A 15000-nucleotide genomic window follows, 5' to 3' on the forward strand; every position below is an offset into this window, starting at 1 on the left:
TAATATAACACTTACGTTTCAACTATATTATCTTAATAATATAATTTATACAAATATAATATATAATTGTATATTATACAGGTAGGCCGACACCACCTACCATATATACCTTTTTGACACAGCTTACGTAAAACCGGTCATTTATCTATACATTTTCTCCCTCCGTCAAATTTCTCATATACTTCATATATTTTCATATATGTCGTATATATATGAATATTTTCATATCCATATAAAAATATTTTTATATTTAATATTTGATGAATATTATTTCTATATTCATATAATTTCTTTATTTTCATATAAATAGCGGACTTATATCAATATTAGCTCATATCGATATAATAATGTTTAATATATTTAATATAATATATTTCATATATTATATAGGTAGGCTGACACCACCTACCATATATACCTTTTTGACTACGCTTTCGTAAATTGTGGTATTTTTTGTACTACGGATAGATATCCATATTTTAATATTTTCATATCCATATAAAAATATTTTAATATTTAGTATTTGATGAATATTATTTCTATATTCATATAATTTCTTTATTTTCATATAAATAGCGGACTTATATCAATATTAGCTCATATCGATATAATAATGTTTAATATATTTAATATAATATATTTCATATATTATATAGGTAGGCTGACACCACCTACCATATATACCTTTTTGACTACGCTTTCGTAAATTGTGGTATTTTTTGTACTACGGATAGATATCCATATTTTAATATTTTCATATCCATATAAAAATATTTTAATATTTAGTATTTGATGAATATTATTTCTATATTCATATAATTTCTTTATTTTCATATAAATAGCGGACTTATATCAATATTAGCTCATATCGATATAATAATGTTTAATATATTTAATATAATATATTTCATATATTATATAGGTAGGCTGACACCACCTACCATATATACCTTTTTGACTACGCTTTCGTAAATTGTGGTATTTTTTGTACTACGGATAGATATCCATATTTTAATATTTTCATATCCATATAAAAATATTTTAATATTTAGTATTTGATGAATATTATTTCTATATTCATATAATTTCTTTATTTTCATATAAATAGCGGACTTATATCAATATTAGCTCATATCGATATAATAATGTTTAATATATTTAATATAATATATTTCATATATTATATAGGTAGGCTGACACCACCTACCATATATACCTTTTTTTTTTAGTCGCGATCGAACCTCCGAACGGAGCAGACGTGCCTGCTGTGCGCTCCGAACAAAATTTCACAAAGTGGTGAAATACGCGTCGGAACTCAATTCATCGGAATTTAGTGCCCCTTGTGCGGGAATAAAACTAATAATTAGTGCGTTAAAAATTTAGTTTAAACTATTGAACTAAATTTAGTGACAGTGACACTCATAATTCTACAGAAAACAAGTTTTTCTGTGTACGAACAAAATTTCACAAAGTGGTGAAATACGCGTCGGAATTCTTCGGAATTTAGTGCCCCTTGTGCGGGAATAAAACTGAAAAGCCGAACTAATTAGTGACAGTGACACTCTAAGGATAGCGATTATCCCAGAAAATTAGTTTTTCTTAGTGAAAATCATCCCCCACGTGTGTGAAAAATTTTCCAAGAACCGCCATTTCTCAGAAATTAATACTTGTGCCTCAAACTCGAACTCAAACCTGCGGTTCGAACCAACTGGTTTGTCGAACATTTTGGTTCGAACCAACTGACGCGTCGAACATTTTAAGTTCGAAACAACTAGCGCCTCGAACATCTTAGTTCGAACGGACTGGCGTCTCGAACATTAGGTTCGAAGTTGAACTTTAACTTTAACGCGATCAAACTCGAACTCCACCGTATCTATATAAGTGGAACTGCTGCGCTTTGGGCACTTTTAAAACCCAAAGTCGCGGCAAACCATCAACATGAACAAACCCGGCAAAAACTGGCAATCCCCGAAAGTGAAGCAGCCTAGAAAAAAGGCAAATTCTACGAACTTCATCAGCGACATGTCCAGCGAATCCGAACCAGGAGAAGTCAGGCGCAAGTCTGCTAGAAAACTAAACGATGACGAACCCAGCACCAGCGAGGCAGCCAGAGCGCTTTTGACAAGGCTGAAGAACAACTCATTTGCCCTTCTGTCAGATGATGACGAAAATTTTGGATCCGATTCTGATGACGACATGGACGATCAGTCATCGACGTCGAAGAAGGACGAGGAACCCCGGAAAGCCCCCAAGACGATCAAACCACCGCCGATTTTCATCCCAGACGTGGAGAACATAGCCGGGCTAATTTCGTGTGTTGAGGCCGTTCTGGGCAAAGATAAAGACTTCACGTACAAAGCTGCCAGAAACAATCAGGTGAGGGTTATGATGCCGGATAAGGAGTCATATACTGCCCTAAAATCCATACTTGACAGTGAAGAAAAAAGGTACTACACCTTCCAGCATAAAGAGGACAGAGCCTACAGAATTGTAGTGAAAGGACTACATCATTCCACCGACATCGACCAGATCAAGAAGGATTTCCGGCGCCAAGGTTACGTAGTCCGAGATGTGCGCAATGCCATAGGGCACATTTCGAAGACCCCGCTACCGATCTTCTTCGTGAACCTCGAACCTTCCACGAACAACAAAGATGTGTTCAACGTAAAAAGGATCTGTCACTCCGTTGTGACAGTTGAACCGCCAAGAAATTTCCACGACGTGCCGCAATGTTATCGTTGCCAAGGTTTTGGACATAGCCAGCGGTACTGCAAGCTGACGCATCGCTGCGTGAAATGTGGTGAAAATCACAGCACAAGCGAGTGCAAAAAGACCAAGGAAGAAAAGGCAAAATGCGTCCACTGTCATGGGGCCCATCCTGCCTCCTACAAAGGCTGCCCGGCCTATAAAAAAGCTAAGGCCAGCATGGCCCCTAAAGAACCTCGTCCAGCTCAGTCACGCCGACTGGCTTTCCCACCTGCACAAAACTACCCAACGGTTGACACCTCAGCCAAAAGCTATGCCGATATAGCTAAAGAGGGAGCCTGGCCACAACAACAGCAACAAAAGACAGCAACCGAGACGCCACTAGCTGACCAGATGGCAGCCTTTATGACAAGGATGGAGAACCTACTCGAGAGAGTTATGGACAAAATGTTCGAGAGAATGACAACAATGATCAGCTCCATCCTCTCACAGGTATGCAGCAAGTAGGACTTCACGTAGCCTCCACAAGAAGACTAAAAAGGACTCACCCATTGGATCTTCGCCTTGGAGAAGATACACAATAAGCTACTCTATTAGTTCACCATAGTCAAGGAACAACCTAACTAATTTAATTTCTTAAGCTAAACATGACATGTAATTTCATCTTCTATTGTTAAGGAACAACCTAACTAATTTAATTTCTTAAGCTAAACATGACATGTAATTTCATTTTTATTTTCTATTGTTAAGGTACAACTATATAAACAAATGTTCATAGGCTAGCCATATATTGTTAACCAAAATTCTTCATGCCAAGGTACCAACACACTATTTAATTATTGTTCTCTCTAAGGACAGATCTTAAATAAAATCTCCGTTAATAACAAAAAAAAAAAAAAAAAATATATACCTTTTTGACTACGCTTTCGTAAATTGTGGTATTTTTTGTACTACGGATAGATATCCATATTTTAATATTTTCATATCCATATAAAAATATTTTAATATTTAGTATTTGATGAATATTATTTCTATATTCATATAATTTCTTTATTTTCATATAAATAGCGGACTTATATCAATATTAGCTCATATCGATATAATAATGTTTAATATATTTAATATAATATATTTCATATATTATATAGGTAGGCTGACACCACCTACCATATATACCTTTTTGACTACGCTTTCGTAAATTGTGGTATTTTTTGTACTACGGATAGATATCCATATTTTAATATTTTCATATCCATATAAAAATATTTTAATATTTAGTATTTGATGAATATTATTTCTATATTCATATAATTTCTTTATTTTCATATAAATAGCGGACTTATATCAATATTAGCTCATATCGATATAATAATGTTTAATATATTTAATATAATATATTTCATATATTATATAGGTAGGCTGACACCACCTACCATATATACCTTTCGTAAAATGTGGTATTTTTTATACTACGTATTTTCATATCCATATAAAAATATTTTAATATTTTCATATCCATATAAAAATATTTTAATATTTTCATATCCATATAAAAATATTTTAATATTTTCATATCCATATAAAAATATTTTAATATTTTCATATCCATATAAAAATATTTTAATATTTTCATATCCATATAAAAATATTTTAATATTCGTTATTTGGAAAAGTTTTATTTTGATTTTTATTTTTAAAAAAAGTTTAAATAGGGACAGTAGGAATCTCATGAATTGAATCATGCGCGTCACTAATATGATGACGAGTCAAAGGGCTATCAGGCAAAAGTTATTACAACTCCCGCCGTCCGTATATTACGGACTTATACTTTTATGAAAACAATTTTTTTTTTTTTTTTTTTTTTTTTTTTTTTCATTTTATATATATGATGATTTAATATTATATTAATATTATCAATACAGCAGAGACATTAATATTATCGTGTTAACATTTTGTATATTCAAATCCATTCATAAATTTTTGTACTTGGAAAAATTTTTAATATTTTTAAAAAAGTTTAGATAGGGACAGTAGGAATCTCATGAATTGAATCATGCGCGTCACTAATATGATGACGAGTCAAAGGGCTACCTGGCAAAAGTTATTACAACTCCCGCCGTCCGTATATTACGGACTTATACTTTGATGAAAAAAATTTTTTTTTTTTTTTTCATTTTATATATATGTTGATTTAATATTATATTAATATTATCAATACAGCAGAGACATTAATATTATCGTGTTAACATTTTGTATATTCAAATCCATTCATAAATTTTTGTACTTGGAAAAATTTTTAATATTTTTAAAAAAGTTTAGATAGGGACAGTAGGAATCTCATGAATTGAATCATGCGCGTCACTAATATGATGACGAGTCAAAGGGCTACCTGGCAAAAGTTATTACAACTCCCGCCGTCCGTATATTACGGACTTATACTTTGATGAAAAAAATTTTTTTTTTTCATTTTATATATATGTTGATTTAATATTATATTAATATTATCAATACAGCAGAGACATTAATATTATCGTGTTAACATTTTGTATATTCAAATCCATTCATAAATTTTTGTACTTGGAAAAATTTTTAATATTTTTAAAAAAGTTTAGATAGGGACAGTAGGAATCTCATGAATTGAATCATGCGCGTCACTAATATGATGACGAGTCAAAGGGCTACCTGGCAAAAGTTATTACAACTCCCGCCGTCCGTATATTACGGACTTATACTTTGATGAAAAAAAAATTTTTTTTTCATTTTATATATATGTTGATTTAATATTATATTAATATTATCAATACAGCAGAGACATTAATATTATCGTGTTAACATTTTGTATATTCAAATCCATTCATAAATTTTTGTACTTGGAAAAATTTTTAATATTTTTAAAAAAGTTTAGATAGGGACAGTAGGAATCTCATGAATTGAATCATGCGCGTCACTAATATGATGACGAGTCAAAGGGCTACCAGGCAAAAGTTATTACAACTCCCGCCGTCCGTATATTACGGACTTATACTTTGATGAAAAAAATTTTTTTTTTCATTTTATATATATGATATTTTTATATCATATTCATCTTGTCAACATTTTATATTTGCGCGTCACTAATAAGATGACGATGCATTTGGCTACCTGTAGCGCTCGAACGCTGTGCAATACACACTGCGTTATATATATATATATAAATAAATATATTTAAAAAAAAATATATATAATTAATATATATATACAACACTTTGTGTATATATTTTCGAATCATCAAGCAAAGGATAAGCTTCAGTGGATCGCAGTATGGCAGCTGCTCAACCACTTACAACACCTTGCCCGTTACAAAAGTCGTTTACAATTGATTCTAGGCTTTGTCATTGTATTAAATAATGTTTTCATATGTAACTAGCATGGCACCAGGTGATCAAAGATCCTCCCAATTTACTATGTTACAAATTACATTGGCATCACATCCATTGTCGTTTAAAATATAAATAATAAACTTTAAATGGTTTAGAAGCCATACAATGCAAATTGCCCCTTATTTATCATTGCAGTCCAGCACGGATACGACCTTAGAGGCGTTCAGGCATAATCCAACGGACGTAGCGTCATACCACTGTTCGCTCGAACAAGTATTGTGCCATTGGTCCGTACCTGCGGTTCCTCTCGTACTACGCAGGAATGCTGTCGCAACAACGTTTTGTCATTAGTAGGGTAAAACTAACCTGTCTCACGACGGTCTAAACCCAGCTCACGTTCCCTTGCATGGGTGAACAATCCAACGCTTGGTGAATTTTGCTTCACAATGATAGGAAGAGCCGACATCGAAGGATCAAAAAGCGACGTCGCTATGAACGCTTGGCCGCCACAAGCCAGTTATCCCTATGGTAACTTTTCTGACACCTCTTGTTAAAAACTCTTTAAACCAAAAGGATCGATAGGCCGAGCTTTTGCTGTCCCTGTGTGTACTGAACACCGAGATCAAGTCAGCATTTGCCCTTTTGCTCTATGTGTGGTTTCTGTCCGCACTGAGCTGGCCTTGGGACACCTCCGTTATTATTTGAGAGATGTACCGCCCCAGTCAAACTCCCTACCTGGCAATGTCCTTGAATTGGATCATACCTGAGTAATTGGAGTTATACCAAATTTTCAAATCAATAATACAATAAATGCATCTCTCATTAAAGAATTTGTTTGCGATTATATAACAAACTCGTGATACTTTGATCAAGAAGCTTGCATCAAAACCCAATACCATAAGATATAATAAATATATCCGTATAATGGCTAGGAAATGATACACGTTCCATTTAATCAAGTAAGTAAGGAAACAATAAGAGTAGTGGTATTTCATTGGCGATACCAAACCGAAGTCTAATATCTCCCACTTATTCTACACCTCTTATGTCTCCTTACACTGCCAGATTAGAGTCAAGCTCAAAAGGGTCTTCTTTCCCCGCTAATTATTCCAAGCCCGTTCCCTTGGCTGTGGTTTCGCTAGATAGTAGATAGGGACAGGTGTATGTCTCGGATCTCTCCGATCTTGTTTAACGTGGCGTGTTCCACACTGAAGGGATTACAACCACGGCACTCGAATATACCTACGAGTAGGCATATAGTGCATGGGCACGGATGGTACGCCTGCCAACGCCCCGGAATAGAAGCTATAGCAAATACATAGCAACTAGCCCGGTACCAATTTAAGTATCTGCGAGTCGGACAGAATACTTCCCCTTGGTGAGGAGCGAAGTGTATCTATCACCTCTACTGATCTATGGGTCACAGCGCCCGAGTTGTATAACGCAACTCCACGTCGAGTCCGAGGACTCTACCCGCGATTTGGGTATCAACCACAGCCACCACGATACTCCCACAAGGGGGCCTACCTCAAATGGTAGTGCTTGGACACTATCCAACCCGTGGTACCGAAGTTTGTGGGCTCGGTGACCCACCCCTTTAGCTCCGACAAGCTCGGATGGGGAACCTTGCCATATTAGTCGCCTCCTACGACAAGCTATGGGGAGCTGTGGCAGTATTCTTCGCCGCTACCACACGGCGAGAAAAATGGGCTACTGCAAGCCCCTCCTCCTCCGAAACACCTCCTCAGCAAACTCCGTGAGTCTTCTGGTCCTGTCGCCGCTCTCCAAGATCCTTCCAAATGTCCAGGTTCCGCCAACGTGCTGCAAACCGAGTCCATCGAGGTCTCGCAAGTCTGCATAAAGGGGGCAAGCACATAAAATGTGTTCCCAGTCCTCATTAGGATCGCCACATGAGCATGCAGCAGTATCGCTAAGGGCTCTTCTATGCAGAAATGCATTGAACGACCCGTGCCCTGTCAACAAGAATCCCGCGCGCATGGAGAACCCGAAATCCGGATTCCGATAGACGAACCCTGCATCTGGGATGAACTTGTGAGTCACCCGACCAGGCGAATCACCATCATCCCATCTGCTCTGCCAGTCCGACAGAAGGCATTCGTCTACCCGCGAGACTCGTTGCGTCCAGCTCAGACCTGAAAGGTCCTCGCCATAGAGCCAGTCGTCCCCCTCCAACGGGTATCCACGCTTCAACTTGTACTTGACGGCTATTTTCATAGCAGCCAAGTCAAGAGGCGGGGCTCCAGCAAGCACCTGCAGTGCCAGGGTTGACACTGTACGGCATACCGGGAGGCATCCTAAAAGGATCAGCCTCTGGCAGGCAAGAAGTCGCCTCCTAGCTACAACTTGCCTCGTCGTCACGACATACCACACCGAGGCACCAAATAGTGCACAAGGCACCATGAGTCCAGCATAAATGGTCCGCCTGGCCCGAGGACTGAATCCCCAGTCGACTCGCAGCACACGCGCCAATGCTTGTACGACTCCGGTCATTCGCTGACGCAGCGATGCGATGTGCATGAAGAAATTCATGCGCTCGCTGACCGTGATGCCAAGGTACCGGCAGCTGCGAACATATGGGAGATTTGCTCCGGCAGATCTCACCAACGGGGTGCGCGCGAGGGCTCCCTTCAGCAGCATAATCACCGTCTTGCTGGTGGAAATGGTAACACCGATTTCCGTACCCCACGCTTCAACGATGGACATCAGTTGCGCTCCTTTATCCTCCAGCACGGCTCGGGAGTTGCCTTCGACAAGAAGGAGCAGGTCATCCGCATACGCGCTAAAAGCGCAGTATGGCTGGAGGCGCCGCAGCAGGACGTCCATCAGCAGATCCCAAATGAATGGGCCACTAATGGATCCCTGAGGGCAGCCTCTAGTTACTGGAACACTCACAGTTCCAGAACTGCTTCGGATCACTGCTCTTCTGTCTGAGAAGAAGCTCTGCCACAAGCTCAACTCACGGCATCCCAAGTCGGCGAGCCGGCGCAGTGCAGCACTCCATTCAACATTGTCGAACGCACCCTTGAAGTCGACGAAGATGCCGAGCACGTATCGTGCCGGGCTGGCAGCGACACTGCTCTTGACGTGCCTCCAAGCGTCGTCCACACATCGTCCTTGGCGAAATCCAAACTGCCATCTGCATCCTTCCGGAAGAACTTCTCTCACACGATCAACCATGATGGCCTCAAGCACCTTGCCAAATACTGGCAACAGGCATATCCCACGGTACGACGAGGGTTCGCACCTATCCTTGTCGGGCCCCTTGAGTAGCGCCACTACACGTGGACACTTCCACTCTCGGGGGAAGTAACCCGACTGGATGCAACGGGAATAAAGCGCCGTCAGATACTGAGGTATGGCGCGCCACACTGCTTTGCAGATAGTGCCATTGATGCCGTCCATGCCGGGAGAGCGACGGCTCTTCAACCTGGCGACACAAGCATCAACCTCTACTTCCTCGAGGGCCGGTGGGACCTCCTCCGCTCCGGCAATCGGTGCATCGGACTCCGCAACTGGGAAAAAGTTACGGAGGAGCACTCGCGCACAGTCACCCCAATCGGTGACCAGCTCGCCATCAACGCGGAGGCACCCAATCTCCGTGCACTTTCTGCGTCCTCGGCAGATCTTGTAGACGCGCCCCCAGGGATCGTGTGCGTTTTCTCCCACGAAGCGTCTCCAGCTGTCCTCCTTCGCCCTTAGGATGAGCTTCTTGTAGTCGTCTGAGGCTTGCCTCAGCGCGACCACAATCAGCTCAGCCGCATCGTCGTCTCCTCGACGGCGAGCGTTTTGAAGCCGGCGGCGAAGTCTCCGGACTTCGCGTTTCGCCGTGTTCAGGTTGGCGGTCCACCAACCTGGCTTCCTTCTCCTAGGCGATCTCGGCGTCCTCCTTCCGATTGCAAGGTCACACGCATCGTGGACCATGCAGCGCAGGGTCGAAACTTGCTGATCCAACGGCGACTGTGAGAAGTCTTCCGGAATATCGGCTGCCCGACTCACCATCTCCTGTTCGAACAACTGCCAGCGAGCATTGGAGATGTTCCAGGACGGCACAGGAGCTAGGCTCTCAACTGCGCGCGTAGTCGTTGGAGTAACCACAACAGTGATCATGTTATGGTCACTCAACTCCCACTCGTCCACTCTCCACTCGAATGTGGCCCACATCGATGCTGCGTCGTTGGCAATTGTCACGTCGATATCGCTACGCGCACGGTAGGTATCGAACGTGAACACCGGGCTGGGCTGGTTGAGAGCAACGGCTCCATTCTCCAGCATCCACTCAGACAGCAGCTCACCCCGGTTGTAGTTAGCATGTCCCTCGGGGTTCCGAGGGAGTTTGCTAAACCACATGGGGGATGCTGCATTCGCGTCGAGTCCCAGGATTGCGGGGGTTCTGCTGGCCTGCAGCAGGACCGCATCCATGTACCTGAGGTACGGCTCTAGCTCGGTGTCGAACTGGCAATATGCGGAGCAAAGGAAGATTGAGCCAAAACTCCCTTTTACACTCACGCATACGCCGTAGTCGGTGGTAAGTGGCTCCATCGGCATGCAGATGACATCCTGGTGATCCACGAGGATGGCTGCCTTTTGTCTCCGATCGGTGTATATTCTCATTCCTTCAGGCAGCACATCACTCGTCCCGCTACCAACGTATGGCTCCTGCAGCAGTGCAAACAGACATCCGGACTCCCTCAGGCGGACTGCGAGCTCAAGAGTCGCAGCCCGACCTCGACCACAGTTTGCTTGGATGAACCTAAACATTAATGTCTAGAATTCACCCTCGCTAGCACCGCCGCATACACCGGACAGCTCGGGGACAGCATGCTGTGCCCCGAGGGATGCCCGTAGAATCGGCAATTCCGGCAGTCCACCGGATTGGTGCAACTGCGCGCACTGTGGCCGGACTGTCCGCATTGCCTGCAGACATTGTCCTTCTGCTTGCACTCTGCCACCTTGTGGTTGAAGCCAACACACCTGTGGCACGCGTACGTTCGCACAAGGGCCCTGCATCGGTAGGAGAACCACTTGACGTAGATCCGCCCACCTTCAAGCAGATCCAGCACCTTGGGTTCGCACTCCAACGTGACATTCACCGTGGCTCCGTCGGCAACCGTCCAAGGCTTAGTGTCCAGGTGGACAGCCTTGCGGAACTCCGCCTCCGGGATGTGTTCACGGAGGTTGTTGGCATACAACTCCGCCATAAACTCCTCCGGAGCGATCTGGGTAGCAACATCCTGGACTACCAGTTTGGGCCGTTGCGCAGCGTTCGGCTTGACCTCAAGGCCAATCTCGCCGAACTTCTTGCTGGCAACAACCCTCCTAATCTCTCCTGACGAGGGGGTGCGGATAATGGCACCGCCACGCGCAAGCCCTCTCACCTCGTGCAGGCGAACTCCCAGCGAAGGGGCAATCTCCCGGCGCACCTTTTCAGCCACCTCTTTACCCGAAAGTTTCGGGTCCTTGCTCATCACCACGGCCGACCACGTATCGCGTGGTTTTCGCGGCGCGGGCACGGGAGCTACGGAAGGTGCCGGCAGGCTGGGATATGCGGATGCATACCCAACGGGTGGCCGTGAGACCACAGCTTGCGGCACCGATGGCATCTGAACCGGCGGCGGTGGCAGCGGCATCGCCGCTCGCAGTTTGCTGGATTCCTCCAACACTGCGTTGCGCACCATGAGCGCCTGGACGATCCCGTCATACCGGCTGATGCATCTCATCAGCGCAGCAGCCTGCTTGGGGTTCATTAGCGACTCCACCACCAGGGAAACAAACGTCTCCTTGATGCTGGCCGCTTCCTCCATAACGCCGTCAGCTCCATTCTTGATGACACAGTCAAGACTGCGCATCGAGACGGCAGATCGCTCCGGGACGGCAGCGGGGGCACCAGCGGCGACAGCGGCGGCTGCCTCAGCAGCATCAGCAACAACTCCAGCAACAACAGCGGGGGCAGCAAAGGTAGCGGCGGAGGCATCAACAGCTGAGGTAGCTGGCATCACCGGCGTCTCCAACGAGGAGAGCGCCAACTCCTCCAACACCCCAACTGGCTCCGGTCTGTCCGCTCCAGTAGCGGCCAACAACTTGGCCTGCGTTGGCGCCGAGAGGCTCGTCGCCTTGGACTTGCGTCCTCGACGGCGTCCCCGTGCAGCACCAATCGCACTACTTGCGCGACTGCTTGCCCGGCTGCTTGCGGAGAGCTCGCTCTCCGACAACGCGCTCATAGCGCTCATGGCGCTCATGTCGCCCTCTACGGGGGCAAGTGGCGCCGCCTAGTGGAGCTGTGCTGAAAATGGGGGCCCCAAAAATATGCAACAAAAATATGCAAATAAAAAGGCAGCCCAAAAGTATGCTCCAAGTGTTTACTAAAGCGCGCGCAAAAGCACGCACCAAAGCTTGCACAAGAAAGCACACTCCCAAAGCTCGCGTAAGCTCAGCAAAAAGCACGGGCGAGAGCACCCTCAAAGCTCTCTCTCAAGCTCTCTCTTGAGTACTCTCACACACACCCTTGCACTGAAGCTCACACCAGAAGACTCACCGAGCTTTATCTGTGGAAAATTTCCACCACGTGCCAACACGTGCAAAAACGAAAACACTGTTTTTCAATAGAAAAACTTAATTTCCCGACGAGAAAATAGCACTGTTCGATTCGCGTAATTAATACGCGAATTTTAACACTAAATTCAAACGTCTGCGACACCGAATTACCGGAGAAAAATGACTTTAATTACGGAGCACTCCAAAACACGTCCGTCGTTAAGCCATTCATGCGCGTCACTAATTAGATGACGAGGCATTTGGCTACCTTAAGAGAGTCATAGTTACTCCCGCCGTTGACCCGCGCTTACTTGAATTTCTTCACTTTGACATTCAGAGCACTGGGCAGAAATCACATTGTGTCAACACCCGCTAGGGCCATCACAATGCTTTGTTTTAATTAGACAGTCGGATTCCCCAAGTCCGTGCCAGTTCTGAATTGATTGTTAATTGATAATCGTTATAATTAATAAGAACTAATTGGTTTGACCCAACTAGTATTCTTAAAAATTTTAGCAAGAAAGTTCCACAATTGGATACGTAACTAACTATCCGGGGAACAAGTTACAACCATAAATGATCGAAACTCTATTTACCCAGAACGAGCACATAAACCATATTATTGTTTCCCAATCAAGCCCGACTATCTCAATCTTCAGAGCCAATCCTTATCCCGAAGTTACGGATCTAATTTGCCGACTTCCCTTACCTACATTATTCTATCGACTAGAGACTCTTCACCTTGGAGACCAGCTGCGGATATTGGTACGGCCTGTTGAGAAGTTTGCGTATCCCCACCATAAATTTTCAAGGTCCGAGGAGAAAATATCGACACAACAGTATATGTCATGCTCTTCTAGCCCATCTACCATATCTCTCTGCGAAAGACTTCCATGGTAGTACGACTATAAAACAGAAAAGAAAACTCTTCCGATATCTCTCGACGGCTTCTTTATGGTCGTTCCTGTTGCCAGGATGAGCACGAGGCCCATATTTAATAACAAACGGATACTCAACAGGTTACGGAATTGGAACCGTATTCCCTTTCGTTCAAAATTATTCAAGTATATAATTTTTACATATAGTAAATTTTATTTTTACTTGAAAATTTTCGGCTTTCGCCTTGAACTTAGGACCGACTAACTCGTGATCAACCACTGTTCACACGAAACCCTTCTCCACTTCAGTCCTCCAAGGTCTCATTCGATTATTTGCTACTACCACCAAGATCTGTACCAATAGCAGCTCCATGCAGGCTTACGCCAAACACTTCTACGCATACCATTGTACCTTCCTACTCACTAAAGTTTCAAAATTTATATTACAAGTAATATAAATCATCTACTTTAGCGGTAATGTATAGGTATACAACTTAAGCGCCATCCATTTTAAGGGCTAGTTGCTTCGGCAGGTGAGTTGTTACACACTCCTTAGCGGATTTCGACTTCCATGATCACCGTCCTGCTGTTTTAAGCAACCAACGCCTTTCATGGTTTCTGCATGAGTTGTTAATTTGGGCACCGTAACATTACGTTTGGTTCATCCCACAGCGCCAGTTCTGCTTACCAAAAGTGGCCCACTGGGCACAATATATCATAACCTTAAACTTCATATCAAGAAAGTTAAGGTTCTTACCCATTTAAAGTTTGAGAATAGGTTAAGATCGTTTCGACCCTAAGGCCTCTAATCATTCGCTTTACCAGATAAGATTATTTTATATAACATTAAAATGCACCAGCTATCCTGAGGGAAACTTCGGAAGGAACCAGCTACTAGATGGTTCGATTGGTCTTTCGCCCCTATACTCAATTCTGACAATCGATTTGCACGTCAGAACTGTTTCGGTCTTCCATCAGGGTTTCCCCTGACTTCAACCTGATCAAGTATAGTTCACCATCTTTCGGGTCACAGCATATCTGCTCAAGGTACGTTCCAGTTAGAGGCATAAATAATATAAATATTATTATACATAACTATATAGAACGCCCCGGGATTGTGTTAATTAGCTATAAAATAGTTAAAAAACTAATCCCATTATTAGTCAAGTTAATTACGCTATTAGGTTTATATCCCAATAACTTGCACATATGTTAGACTCCTTGGTCCGTGTTTCAAGACGGGTCCCGAAGGTATCCTGAATCTTTCGCATTGTTAATCATACAAGTGCTTATAATAAACACAAAAATCAATGATAATTATGCCATTATATAATTCCGAAAAATTAACGCACTGTATTCTTATTAGTCTATCAACACTTTATCAAATTAATGACATTTATTCTATGTTAAAATGCAAGCATAATAATTTGAATAAACTATAAGCCATATTTTATGATAAATTTAATATGTTAATAGATTACAATGTCCTTATATGGAAAAAATGC

This window comes from Drosophila ananassae (genome assembly GCF_017639315.1).
Source record: "Drosophila ananassae strain 14024-0371.13 chromosome 4 unlocalized genomic scaffold, ASM1763931v2 tig00000061, whole genome shotgun sequence".
Lineage (NCBI taxonomy): Eukaryota > Metazoa > Arthropoda > Insecta > Diptera > Drosophilidae > Drosophila > Drosophila ananassae.